Genomic DNA, 13,140 nt, shown 5'->3' with positions numbered 1-13,140 from the left:
TTCATGCATTCCTGTAATGCAGAGAAGTCAGCAAAACTAGCAGAAATATGCCAAAGCTCCTGTGTTTGAACACAACCAAGGAAGCACTTGGTATTTATTTAACATGTAGCTTATGGCTGCCTCTCAAAGCGCAGTGATTCTTGTTTCAACACATGAAGATACTGCTACAGAGGCAGGAGGAGGGCATCCACTCTTCAGCACAGCGATAAGAGAGCATCGGAGACTTTGCATACAGCAATAGCCTGCCTTCCCATTTTAGCTGTCCCACCCAGACTAACCAAAGAAAGGAGCCTCTTTGGCCCCCATATTCCTTCATGCTCTCTCAAGGGAAGTCATGATGACTGAACCTCTGCCGAGGCCGCATCCGCCATCCAAGAGCACAAAGAGGAGGCTTGTTTGGTGTCATGCCAGCTAGAGCAAATGCTGCCTTGGTCTTTCTGAAAGAGGAAACAGATATTATTAGAGCTTACACATTGAAATAAATGGTCAATAAAAATTCATTGAAAGATTGTTTTTACTAATTATCTACAACATAGAAGGCCTTGTGTTAAATCATACATTAAAATAAAGCTTGCATAGAGTTCCCATTTGTTAATGCAAATTTTGTGACAGATGGAAGAATGTTATTTCATCAGAGACTGTGTTAATGCAATGTGTATTTTTTCAGTGACACTTTGCTTGTACACTTACTTGATGGATGAAAGACATTTATTTACAGAAGATGCATAACTACCAAACTATCTACATATCTGACTGCCCTTCACATGTCAAAATACAATTGTATTTTTTCATATATGTTTCCACTGTGGTATAAACAGAACTTTCCACAGACCCAGTAAAAAGCCTATAATAAACACATAGCCCCTCATTTTACTTACAAATGCTAATTCTCCCAAACTCTGAGGGATCTCTTTCAAAGTCTGAGGCTGGGACTCAGAATACTGTAGTGGACTACTGTAGTGGACTGGGGTAAGATCTGCTCCAGTTCAGGTGGAAAGAGATGTCCACTGCCAAGGAAATAACCCACAGGCAGTTCCCGGTCTCTGAAGTCAGCTACCCGCCTCAGGCCAAGACTCTTTGTTCCTGTGGTGGTGCAAATAAATAAATAGTGGCATTAAGAACAAGAAATGGCACTTTCAATGCCTCCACTGATCACCTCTCATAGCTGCTATCCATAGTGAGGTGATCACTTAAATCAATGATCCTCATGTCATTTTGGACCTCAAAGTTCATAACCAGCCACCCAAACTGCACCTAGTTAAAAAAAGGGGGCTTTGTCCACCGAGCGCACAGTACCAATTCCCATGGTAACGGTCAGGAACCCTGCAGAATTGCTACATCTCTCCCACCTGGCCAGTGCATGCTTCTGAGCAGCTTTGAAGGTCGCTGTAGATAAAAAAATACTATACTGGCTTAATGTAATACAGACTCATAGATTCAGGCAATGCAATTCTTGCCTTGACCTGGTAATTGGTGCATGGCATTTAAGGAAGAAAGGTTCTTGGCAGGAAAGAGGAAAATGTTCTAATCAATTATGCTGTGTGTTCATCAAAACCACCAGGGGACTCAGCTGTATCCTTGGGGAGGGAATTCAAGTACCAAATTTTAGGTGACATTTTTAAGTAGCAGGTAGAACAACTCACAAATCCTGTAGTCTTATTTATATAAATAATTGGTGTTTAATTAATAACTTGCTAAGAACACTGAACTTGCCCGCATACAGTCACATGTATGCAACCAATATTTTTAAACAGCAGACGTACTGCTCTCGGCTGAAAGGTTTGAGCTATTTCTGTCTGAGGTCTGAGTTATCACAGGTGTCAGCACGAACCGTGGTGAATCCTTGGACGGTGTAGCCCCTTCTATCCCGCTTTCCTGTGTCCGTGCTGTCTGGCAGGGGCGTGAAAGGAAAACTGAGGAGGCAAGGCAGCATCCGACTGTGCAGAGAGGGTGGCACAGGGCAGCTGGGAAGCAAGATCAGGTATGGGTTCATGTCTGTGAAACAGGCTTGATTTACATTCAGAAGTAGCACATCTGTCCATGTGCATCAGCGACCGTGTCCACCCTCATCAGCTGTCATGGCAGGTGACATGGGTTCTTTCAGCTGATGACTGATTTTTGCAATTCAGATCACAACTCCCTCTTCCTCTTGACCATCAGAAAGATGGACTTAACTCAAGGTGGATGTCTTTTTGAAACTGTGATGATGCCTTCCCTCTTGTTGTGTGAGTACAAGATTTTTCTAAACTATCTCTTAAAAAAAAATTATGCCAATACATATGGGAAAAAGGACAGAGAAAATCACGGATGAGAGAAGTTGAAACACATACACCCGCAGCATCTCCTTAGCTTTGTGAGAGTGTTCTCTGATGTCCAGGTTTCCATGTTTTCTGCTGTTTCACTCACACGTCTGAAGCCTCAATATTTCTTCTGCTCCACAAAGTGACAGAGATTATAAAATAACTCCCAAAAGGGGATTCTACCAATATAATTTGCCTTCCTTAGATTTCTACCTTCCTTCTTCACACCAAGCATTTCCTCTGTTGTCCCAGTTTAAAGACTGTTCTCATCTACCTTATCCCTCGAGTCCACTCACAGCTAAGCTGTACATACTCTTTGCTTTTAATATTTCTTTGGTTTCAGAGAAATGGGTTAGAAGACATTTTTCGAATTCTACATTGCACTGTGCTCTGACCTTGTTGTCTTTTGGTTTAAATGTTGAGGGGAGGGGATTACCTACTGCAAACTGGATTGGCTTCTGAATGATCCATCCTTACCTAGTTAAAAAGGTATTTTCTGCACTTATTCTGTATGTTCTGCTCAGCTCTGTTAGAAGGTGAAGCAAATAAATGAACTGAACCTTTGAGTGATGATGTTATTCTGGAGAAAGCAGGTCTGGGGTTTGAAGGAAGCAGTTTTTCACTCGTGAGAACTAACTGAAGTAGTTAAGACAGTCAAACTATCGAATCTGCTCAACAATATGCAAAGTTGTTTAGGAGTTAGTTGATGTGATTAGGCAAAGGTTGCAACTGCAGTCACATGACAGACAGCTGAAAATTAAAAAAAAAAGTAGAAAATGGATCAATAAGTTGTCATGACAAGAACTGGAGAAAGAGAGCTCCTTCCTCCTCTCTGGAAGAAGAGGCTTAGGACTGTGAGAAGGGAGGCTGTTTCCTCACCATATCCAGAGAAACAGTCAGCTCGTACAGAAAAATAAACAGAATTGCATCAAAAAAATTTCCGAGTTTTATCATCAGGTTTTTCTAATGCAGAAAAAATACCTCAAACTCTGAATATTAGCCAAATAGAAAGCACAATATATATTTTAGGAGAGTAACATAGGAATCACAAATAACCAAGCATGGCAAGTCATCCCCAGGGTGGCAGGACTTCCTATGGCTTTTGTCCACCAGCAGCTGCCCTTCACTGCTCTGCCAGCTTGACAGAGGCGCTGCTTTGAGCCGTTACAAAACACACAAATGCTAGTTGGCTACTGGTACTCATATATCGATTAGCTCACTGCTGCCAGGAAGGTGGTAATCAAATGTAATTGCACAGAAGCATGTTAGAAGGGGCACTAATTTGGGTGTCTCTCTTCTGCCCTCCTGCTGATTTTACCAAAATGGGTAAGAAATTATTTGCTAATCGCTGAAAGGTACAGGCAGGAATGAGTCCTCGACTGTTCCTGCAACAGTGGGTTTTAGGGAAAGGGGTTCATGTGCTCTCCCTAAGCTGCTTCTTCCCACTGCCGCTTGCCGAGGCAGAATCCCAGTGGGCAGATGTGCCACTGCTGGGAGGGTATTGCTTATGTTCTTAAATGCAAGGCATCTGTACCTGTCAAGTGTGGTTGAAGTTGGCTGACAGCTTTAGAAGTTATGGGGACTGTGGGAGAATTAATAGGCAGAGAGACCGTATAAGCTTCATTTCCTTAGAAACCAGGCAAAAATATTCCAACCCATTATCTCTTTATGAATTATTACTGTAAAGATTGCCTTTACATGCTTTAAATATCTAAGCTACACTGGTAGAAAATTCACAGTGTACAGGCTATTCATAAATGTTTTGAGATTATGTCTTTATTTTCTGGAGAAGCACAAGAAAGCAAGAAGGTACAGATAAATATAGCAGGCTTTGTTTACCTAAGCCTAAAAGTGCATTTCTCTATTTAGCATGCCAGCTCCTGCCATGAAGGCAGAGCACAATTCACAGCTGCTCTGCTCTCACTCCAGATTGCTGTGTCTGCACAAGGAGGGCAGGATCAAAAGGGGTCAGCTCTGAGGCTGCATCCTCCAGTAAACCTTTCATACACACCATCACTTGTGGCTAGAAATTGTTAGAGCCCTTGCAGTGCATCAAGTCTGTACGGTATACAGTCTTCCTGTGCAACAATTCCAGAGCGTTTATTACTTTAATTCTGAAAGGAATATCACTACTGCAAAGAGACCATAGGAAGTAATTGGCTTTTAACCAGCCAGCATGTGCAGCCTCCTTCTGCAGTTTGTGTCTCCGTGGAGGTACACTGCGCTTCTAATTACACCTCAGGAATTTCCCCCCCACCCCCAACAGCCTATGACATGAACAAGCTTTGTGGTTTAAAGCAGGGACTGGTATTTTCATAATGTGTTCTTCCACATGCTTGTGAGCCTCATCTCAGGTTGATCAGGGAATCTATCAAATACATTGAGGTTAACACTGATAAATCCATATCCTTATTAATCTTATACAATTAGCTTTAGTAGCATTTCTTCTTTTTATTCTTATTACTTTAGGACTTCATTTGAAATACAGTAGTGGAAATATAACCAAACCTGAACTCTATTAACCTAGTTATAAATCTGTATCCTCTTGCTTCTTTTAAAAAGTGCTAAACTTATTCAATATTATAATAATGCTTGGAGCTTGGGTGACTCGGTATATTAAAAGCTGGCAAGTAGGCAATACCAATTTTAAAATAGAAAATAGATGTATAAAGATTCAGTGGTGAAGGCGAGACACTGGGAAAAGCTGAAAAAACAGCACTCAAAAGTGATTAGTCTCTGCTGAAAATTTATAATGATTATCCTTGTATTTTTTTCAGTCCAGAATTATCGCTGGCCTTAGAAACAGCTCTTTGAAATATATGTTTCAGAAGCATTCAGAGTTGCTGTAATATCCAGCCCACATAGCAGAGGGAGTATGGCCAGCAGCTCAACCTAATAATTAATGCTGGTTGCAACCGTTATGAGCTGAGCAGCTCTGCTTCTTCTGTGCTACCCCATGATTTTTCACTACATGCAAACACTACTTCATTAACAGCAGAGATTTATCCGTGTTTATAGGGCCAATGAAGACTATGTTTTCTCTTTCAGGAATATTTATGTTAACAAAGCCTGAAACTTTTGGTACAAACCACCACAATGATAGAAATAAGGATATTTTGGTGGTAAGGATCATCAGGGACGGTTCTCTGCTCTTCAATGTCTATAGATTAAGATTAGATCTCTGTTTTAGAAGACATGCTGTCACTCAAATTAAATGTAAAGCTCCAAGGGTAAATATTAGTGGCTGAGGTTCCTTAGCACGAACTTTTTACTTTAGTAGTCCCTGATAATCTTTACGTTTCTGGACTGATGCAAAGTTCTTTTTGAATTTAAACAAATGACTATTTGTAAGTGCATATATTTTGGCCCAGCAAGCCGTACATGCACAGTATGGTTTAACTGAGGTACTGATGTTGCAAGTAACTATCTGAAATTTTTCTCTTCTTCGTCTTTGTGTTTAAATGTACAGCTTGCCACTGCATAATTAACATGAAATTTTGATATTTGAAATTCAAGTATCCCACACTAATCTGGCTATTGAACTGGTTTAACAATCACAAAAGGAATTTTAGGAATTAAGAATTACATATATAGCATAAATATTAAATCTTTATGATTTCTGTCAAAATTTTAAACTGGTCTTAAAGCTAGATGGAGACTATTTATTTATTTTTTATTTAAAATAGGCTTTTAAAATGCTGTAAGAATCACAGGAGGAACACTAATATTTAATATTTAAAGAAAACTGTTAATATTTAAATGCTGAAATATATTTCCTATTTTAAGGCAAAAAAATAGAGCTGTACTAAACTAAACTAAAATAAAAATGAGTAACGTACATCAACGAATAGCCCCATTCTAAACAGCCCATTTTTGCTAAATATTTATTTAAAGACTGAAACATTAAAATGATGTTATATACAGATTAACTTGTGATTAATTATGAAATTCTTATTAACAGCTGTTGGACATTGATTGCTTTGTAACTCTCAGCCTTGTGTTGGCTGTGGTTACACCTTCTCCTCAGACTGAAAACTTCCAAAAACATCTCACTTGGAAAGCAAATTTTTTTGGCAGCAGTAGTAACACACAGAAGTGCTTTCTTAAATTTCTCATTTTATTTTGATTGTTGAAAAAAGTTATGTTTCAGATTTTTGGATCTAGTTAAGCAGTACAAAAGAAGCAAAATTAGTTTTCTGGCATGTGTATTTTGAATTGATCCTTTTTTCTGGGTTTTTTTCTATTCCTAGTTGTTAGGAGAGTCAAAATGTTTTGGATCTGCATGTCTTCTAGCTCATGAGCAGACCAGCCAAAACACACAGGACAGAAAAATCTAATGAATGTATTTAAAAAAAAAAATATGGTTTTGTGCATGTGAATGAAATCATCATATTCTGGAAGTTTTTTGTTGACTTCAAGCAAATTTGCTAAGCCCTGCCAGTGGCTGTGTGTGAATACCCAAAGATCTTTAATGCACCTTTATTACACAGTTTACTTTTTTATGTTGTCAAATTCCTTGAAAAGCTTCAGTGTAATTACATGTTTCAGTGCACTCTTACCGTGGCACAAAAGCTTGAAATTATTCCCCCTGAAATGAGGGGAAACTCCCCATGGCTGGACACTGCAGAAAGACTGGCTTTATAGGAGCAAAGTCTTGCTTTTTGCATCATGGTGCTGCTCTGGTGGACCCCAGCAGGACGTCCTAGGCTCTGGCAGATGCAGGTGGAGGTGGCTGGAGCCACTCCGGGGCTGAGTCCCAGCAGAGCCCCTCGCTCCTCTGAGGCACCGAATCTCATGCCAGCCCCCAGCCTGACCAGTGTGGCAGGAGTGCTTGGCTGGATGAGGGCATGGGGGACAGATCTCCTCTGATGGACCAAGGGTGCAAAGCTGCTGGAGATGTAGGGCGTGGAGTTTCTTTCTCACCACCTTCAGGCCAATGGATAAGGATCCCACTAAAAAGAAACTTTCTTGATTGTATGTATGAGTGGTTGTGGTGGGTTGACCCTGGCTGAGGGCCAGGTGCCCACCAGAGCCGCTCTATCACTCCCCTGTTTCATTAGACAGGGGAGAAAAGGTACAATGAAAAAAAAAACTTACAGGTTGAGATAAGGACAGGGAGAGATCATTCTCTAATTATCATCACGAGCAAAACAGACTGAACTTAGAGAGGGAATTCATCTTATTTATTACCAAACAAAACAGAGTAGAGGAATGAGAAATAAAATCAAATCTTAAAACACCTCCCCCCACCCCTCCCATCTTCCCCAGCTCAACTTCACTCCCGACTTCAACCTCCACCCCCTCAGCGGCACAGGGGGACGGGGAGTGGGGGTTACGGTCAGTTCATCACACGGTGTTTCTGCCGCTTCTTCATCCTCAGGGGGAGGACTCATCGTTCCCCCGCTCCAGCGTGGGGTCCCTCCCACGGGAGACAGTCCTTCACGACCTTCTCCAACGTGAGTCTCCTCCACGGGGTGCAGACCTTCAGGAGCAAACTGCTCCAGCGTGGGTCCCCCACGGGGTCACAAGTCCTGTCAGCAAACCTGCTCTGGCGTGGGCTCCTCTCTCCACGGATCCACAGGTCCTGCCAGGAGCTTGCTCCAGCGTGGGCTTCCCACGGGGTCACAGCCTCCTTCAGGTGCCTCCACCTGCTCCGGCGTGGGGTCCTCCACGGGCTGCAGGTGGAATCGCTACACCCCCTCATCCTCCCTCCATGGGCTGCAGGGGGACAGCCTGCTTCACCATGGTCTTCACCACGGGCTGTAGGGGGATCTCTGCTCTGGCGCCTGGAGCACCTCCTGCCCCTCCTTCTTCACTGACCTTGGTGTCTGCAGATGTTCTTACATCTTCCCACTCCTCTCTCTGCTGCAAAAGCGCTCTCTAACTGTTTTTTGTCTTAAATATGTTATCACAGAGGCGCTGATTGGCTTGGCCTTGGCCAGCGGCGGGTCCGTCTTGGAGCCGGCTGGCATTGGCTCTGTCAGACACAGGGGAAGCTTCTAGCAGCTTCTCACAGAAGCCACCCTTGTAGCCCCCCCGCTACCAAAACCTTGCCACGCAAAACCAACACAGTGGTGTACCCTGGATTATACTGTAAATGCGTGTCCTCTCTAATGTGTAACGGGGAATAATTTCTCACTGCTTACTGACCAGGAGACATACACAGTGTGCTCAACTAAGAGTGATGTAAGCTGGTATTTTTTCCAAATGATCATCCAGAAGGAAGAGGATGGGAAATGAAACATATTTCTCTCACAAGGAGAGAGGAAAGTTGAAGAAATATATAACAAGATAAAAAGAAAATAACCACACATATATAGTTACAAGCATTATAAAGTTAACATACAGTGAGAGAAAATATATGTAACTCTTTGATCTTTTAACTTAGACTTTGTATTCAGTGAATTTGAATATTTAAAAGATAATGTTTCCTAATTAGCTCTTTCTTTAGCCTTTGGTAAGAATATCTAAGATTTTCATTCTGGGAAATATAATCCGGTGAGATCCACGTGGCTGATAGCCCTCACGGTGTTGCTGTGTGCCATCTGCCCCTGCCTGATGCTGCGGGGACATTGATGCAGTAAGCCCCCATCTGGAAGCCAAATCTAGTAGATGCCAGAGAAAACTCTCCATGGTGTTTTATAACAGGATATTTTTCCTCAGCAAGGAAAGAATGAAGAAGATTTAAGGCAAAGCCTGGCATGTGGAAATCCTACCATCGGTCACAGCAGAAGAGCCGTGCATGTGCTGAGCAGGGAACGTGCCGCATCCCTCCCCTCGGCCTGAGGTATCCTAGCAGAAGTGGTCTGCAGAGCCAGAAAAGGACCCAGAGACTGTGAGGAAGAGTTTTTAAAACATTTTTCTCCTTTTATTTCTTCCCCTAGACAAACAACATGCTGCTCCATGGTGGTTATGAAAACGTATGAAAAATGGCAGCATATATTATGGAGTGGAGATTTTTATGCCACCATTTTGTTTAAAAAGTAAATGTCATTTTCACATTCACTTATATATGGAAAGGAAATCGGTGTTCTTAACTTAAAAATGCTTTGGAAAGCAATAATGTATGGGATCATTCACCACAGGTACAGCATCTCAGCTAGATGCTCAGGCTACTTCTGTGATCAAGGATGGTAGACCTTTCCAAAAAGAAACTCCTCTCCATCCCTCCCCCAGCCAGAGGACCTCTCACTCTCCACTGAATTTAAGGGGAGCTCAGCCTGCCAGCTTAGACCAGATGCCCAACTTCTAGGCAGCTAAAGAGAAGCGAGGTAGTCCCACAGATAGTAGGTGGAATAAAAATGTCTGTCATACAGATACTGAAGTTTTACAAGGAGATAGAAGCAAGCAGAGTGGGCTTGTGTAGGCAAGTATATCGTTTATTCCAGATGGTGTTTTGCTTCAGTAAAAGCTGCAGATTCTTTTAAAGGCACTTCTGTGCCCCTCAATGTAGCATTTGAACAATCTGCAACTGATGTATTCAGAAAATTTATAAAAGATATTGCTAACAGAAGAATATATGGTGGATGTCATGAAGCACCGGTATCATCAGGACAGAAGACAAAGGAGGAGACATTGGTGTAGCTGCGTTAACAGCGAGAGGACTCGGGAACACACGGCAATCTGCAGTGCAGGACTGCAGCTGGGAGCCCCTGGAGGAAGCAGTTAAATAAACTCATTGGCCACAAATGCAGCTGCTTCTGGGACAAGTCGACATTCAAGAAAAATCTCTGGTGAACACACAGGACATTCTGGGAAAACTCTTAGTGTTTTGAGCACAGATTTCTGTAGAAATTATTCTATCAACGCCTACAATAATTCCTGTCTCAAAAGTGTGTGCATTTGTAGAAAGTGCCTGGGGACCTTTTTAATTTGTTTTCCTGTTTAAACAAAATTCCTTACCCAGAACCATAAACAAGAAGTTTAAGAAGACAAATAACAGAACATTCACATGGATACACAGACACACATGCTCCAAAAGCATTTGCCCACCTAACACATGATGTGCCTTTTAAGTATTTTGTTTCCTGAAAATCTAATATCTTGAAAACTTTGTGTTCAACTTCACTCCTGGGTTTCAACTGTGGGCAAGAGACTGTGGGAAATGCCAAATTACATCCTTCTTCTCCTCTCATTTCTTTTAAACAGTCCTTCATTATTAGTGCTTTCCAACAACTTGCATGAAAGATAATGTAGGGACGACAACTCCAAGACAGACATGGCAATCCTTCTATATTTCCATCCAAATTAGAGAAGAAAATTAAAACAGGAGTCCTCCTGCCCAACTGAAAGCCTAAGTAAGCATATTAAAAAAATATTAGTTACAGAACTAAGAGTCCATATTTTGATGTGCATTCCCAGGTCAAAAAAAAAAAAAGGTGGTCATAGAGTCAAATAGGAGATTTTGTGTTAGTAATGTTAAGGAACCTGATCACAACAATATTGTAATTATTCACAGAAATTGTGAATAAAGATTAAACATGTTAAATGAAGATTAGATGTGGTTTGAACTGAAACCTCAAATATAGTAAGGACTAGTGGTGGATAATCATGATTCCAAAACACAGTGTGCAGGAAAATCAGCTAGTTTGGAGATCAGCTCAAACTTTTGACTACATGACCTCGACAGCCTTAGCTATAACAATAAATTGCCGGGCTGCAATATGAGTATTTCTGCTGAAATCAGAGGTACTCATTGACCTGTGTGTTATGAGTCACTTCACCGATTTTGCTTCAGTTTTTCTGCTTATTCTTCATCTGTCTTTTCTTATACTCCAGACTAACCTTGGATTAGACTTTGTCTTGGTCATTGGTACTGGCATCAGTGTAATAAAGGTTATAAATAATAAAACAATGCAGGTTATAAGCAAAATTGCATCATTTCAGGCCAACATGATCCACATGTATTTTAGACTGTTGATTATTATTAAAATGGGAATAAAACTTTAGTTATCATGTTATCACAGTTTCTTTTTTAAAACAATCAACAGCAGAGTTTCCTTTACTTCTGGCAAAGAAGGACTAAGTGTGACTTGACTCCCTTACCCACAAAAGCACAATGGCAAGAATATGCTTCACGATGTAACGCTCCTGATGAGTTACATGTGTCTTTGGCTGCCTCTACGAATGCGACCATGGAAAACACTGGGTTATGTCCTTTTCCTGGCTCATCCAAAAGAAAACAAAACAGAACATTAAAGGTCCATGGTGCTGTAGTATGGTTTTATTTGTCCTAGGAAGTGTATATCATGTACCACTGAGAAGAGATATTGCTCTGTTCTCTTAAAAGACAGAAAAAACAGAGATGACTCTGCTGTATGACTAATAGCAGAGTTCTGAGGAGATACTTCAAACTCAATTTATAAAAGCTTTGCAGCTCAAAAGGTGACATGAAAGTTGAAAAGGATAAAAGAACCAGTATTTAAATGGAAATAAAAGAAGTGCCTTTGATACAAATAAGAGAATAACAGCAATTTCTGAAACACAGTAATTCTATCCAAGTAAAGATATTTTAATGGTTATGGGTAATAACAGGTAGTTTGCAACTGCAAAGTCAGTCAGGTGCTTATTAAATTGATCAAAATAAACCTCTAACAGTCACTTCTGTGTGTGACAACCAGAAAATAGATAGAATTAGAGATTCAAATAAGGTTAAAGGAAAAGAGAAGGCAGAAGAGCATTAATAATGAAGTAAAATAATAAAAGCTAAATAAGCTGACAGGAAGGGTGTTCTTGGCCCTCACATTACATATTGCCCTCTTCTGTGAGTAAGAAAAAAAGAAATAATGCAGTAATAACATTTGCTAGACTTACCTCACAGGCAAGTTGTGGACATTCATTAAGCAATATTCCTATGGTAGTTGAGGGTTGAAAACACTATGTAAGCATAAATTTTATACCACTAATCGAGTGGCTCAAATCAAACATTTATATCCAGGCAGAAAAGCCACACGGCATTGCAGAAAAGGGGAAGATGATATTTAAGATAAGAGAAAAAACAGAGAAAAGGCAGATGACAGGGAGTGGGAAAAGAAAAAGAGCTTTAAGTAGAATATAAAGAAAAAATCGTCTCATGTAGAAGATATAATGAAGGAAAAGAATGAGCGATACTAATGTCGCAATCTGCTTACTGCTGAGATTTACTCACTGAACTGAGGTGCCCCAGTCCTAAGCTGGGATCCAGCCAGCCGAGCTGGCAGCCTTAAATTATGAGTTACCCACTGAAACCTTCCTTCTGAAATAAATGCCTGAGCTGTCTGGCCGTGAGCAGGCAGGAGTGAGTGCCTCTTCCAGAGGAAGAGCCAATCTGCCAGGGTCCATTTAAAATTTCAGTGGAAGCTTCATGCTTGAGGTGGGGGGCTGCTTTCCTTTGTTGTTTCCTAATTTAGCGTGCCAAAGAAGCGTCTGTAGCCTGAAGGCCCCAAGTCTGCAACCTGAAATTAAATAACCTGGTTACTCTCCTCTTAAATGATTGAAGCTGTGTAAGTGTTGTGAGCAAACAGAGCATCACAGTTTTCCTCGGCATTGGTGCCCTGTTTCAGACACAGATATCAGACCTTGGATTTAGGGCTGGATGGAAAGTGGGATTTTCCATCTGTGAGTGCCCATGTCGGTAGCTCAACAGCAGAGACACAACTGTAGGACACCTGGGTTTAAGTCCATGCTTGACCTTGACTGGAAATCCCTGGCTCACAAAATAGACTTGAAATCATCTGTTCCACATTTTCAGAGAGTCCTTCATCTTGCATGCAAGTCCATAGGTTACTCTGAAGATGTATGCACATCTTATCCTCTGTTACATGTTAAAACAAAACTAACTGAAAGATCCTGCTTTCATTCT

The 13,140-nt window shown here is 41.1% G+C and overlaps 1 long non-coding RNA gene across 1 annotated transcript; it reads right to left on the bottom strand.

Annotated features, from left to right (window-relative positions):
- Nucleotides 1-255: 255 nt before the first annotated feature.
- Nucleotides 256-12,237, bottom strand: LOC142600179 (uncharacterized). The gene is made up of 3 exons (XR_012833628.1): nucleotides 12,114-12,237; nucleotides 879-1,083; nucleotides 256-437 (listed from the first exon to the last, which is right to left on the bottom strand). It is a non-coding gene; the product is annotated as an uncharacterized LOC142600179 (long non-coding RNA).
- Nucleotides 12,238-13,140: the final 903 nt, after the last annotated feature.

The sequence above is a fragment of the Balearica regulorum genome, chromosome 1, assembly GCF_011004875.1.
Source record: "Balearica regulorum gibbericeps isolate bBalReg1 chromosome 1, bBalReg1.pri, whole genome shotgun sequence".
NCBI lineage: Eukaryota > Metazoa > Chordata > Aves > Gruiformes > Gruidae > Balearica > Balearica regulorum.
The sequence above is the reverse complement of the archived record's forward strand: the minus strand, read 5'-3'. Positions and strand labels throughout refer to the sequence as shown.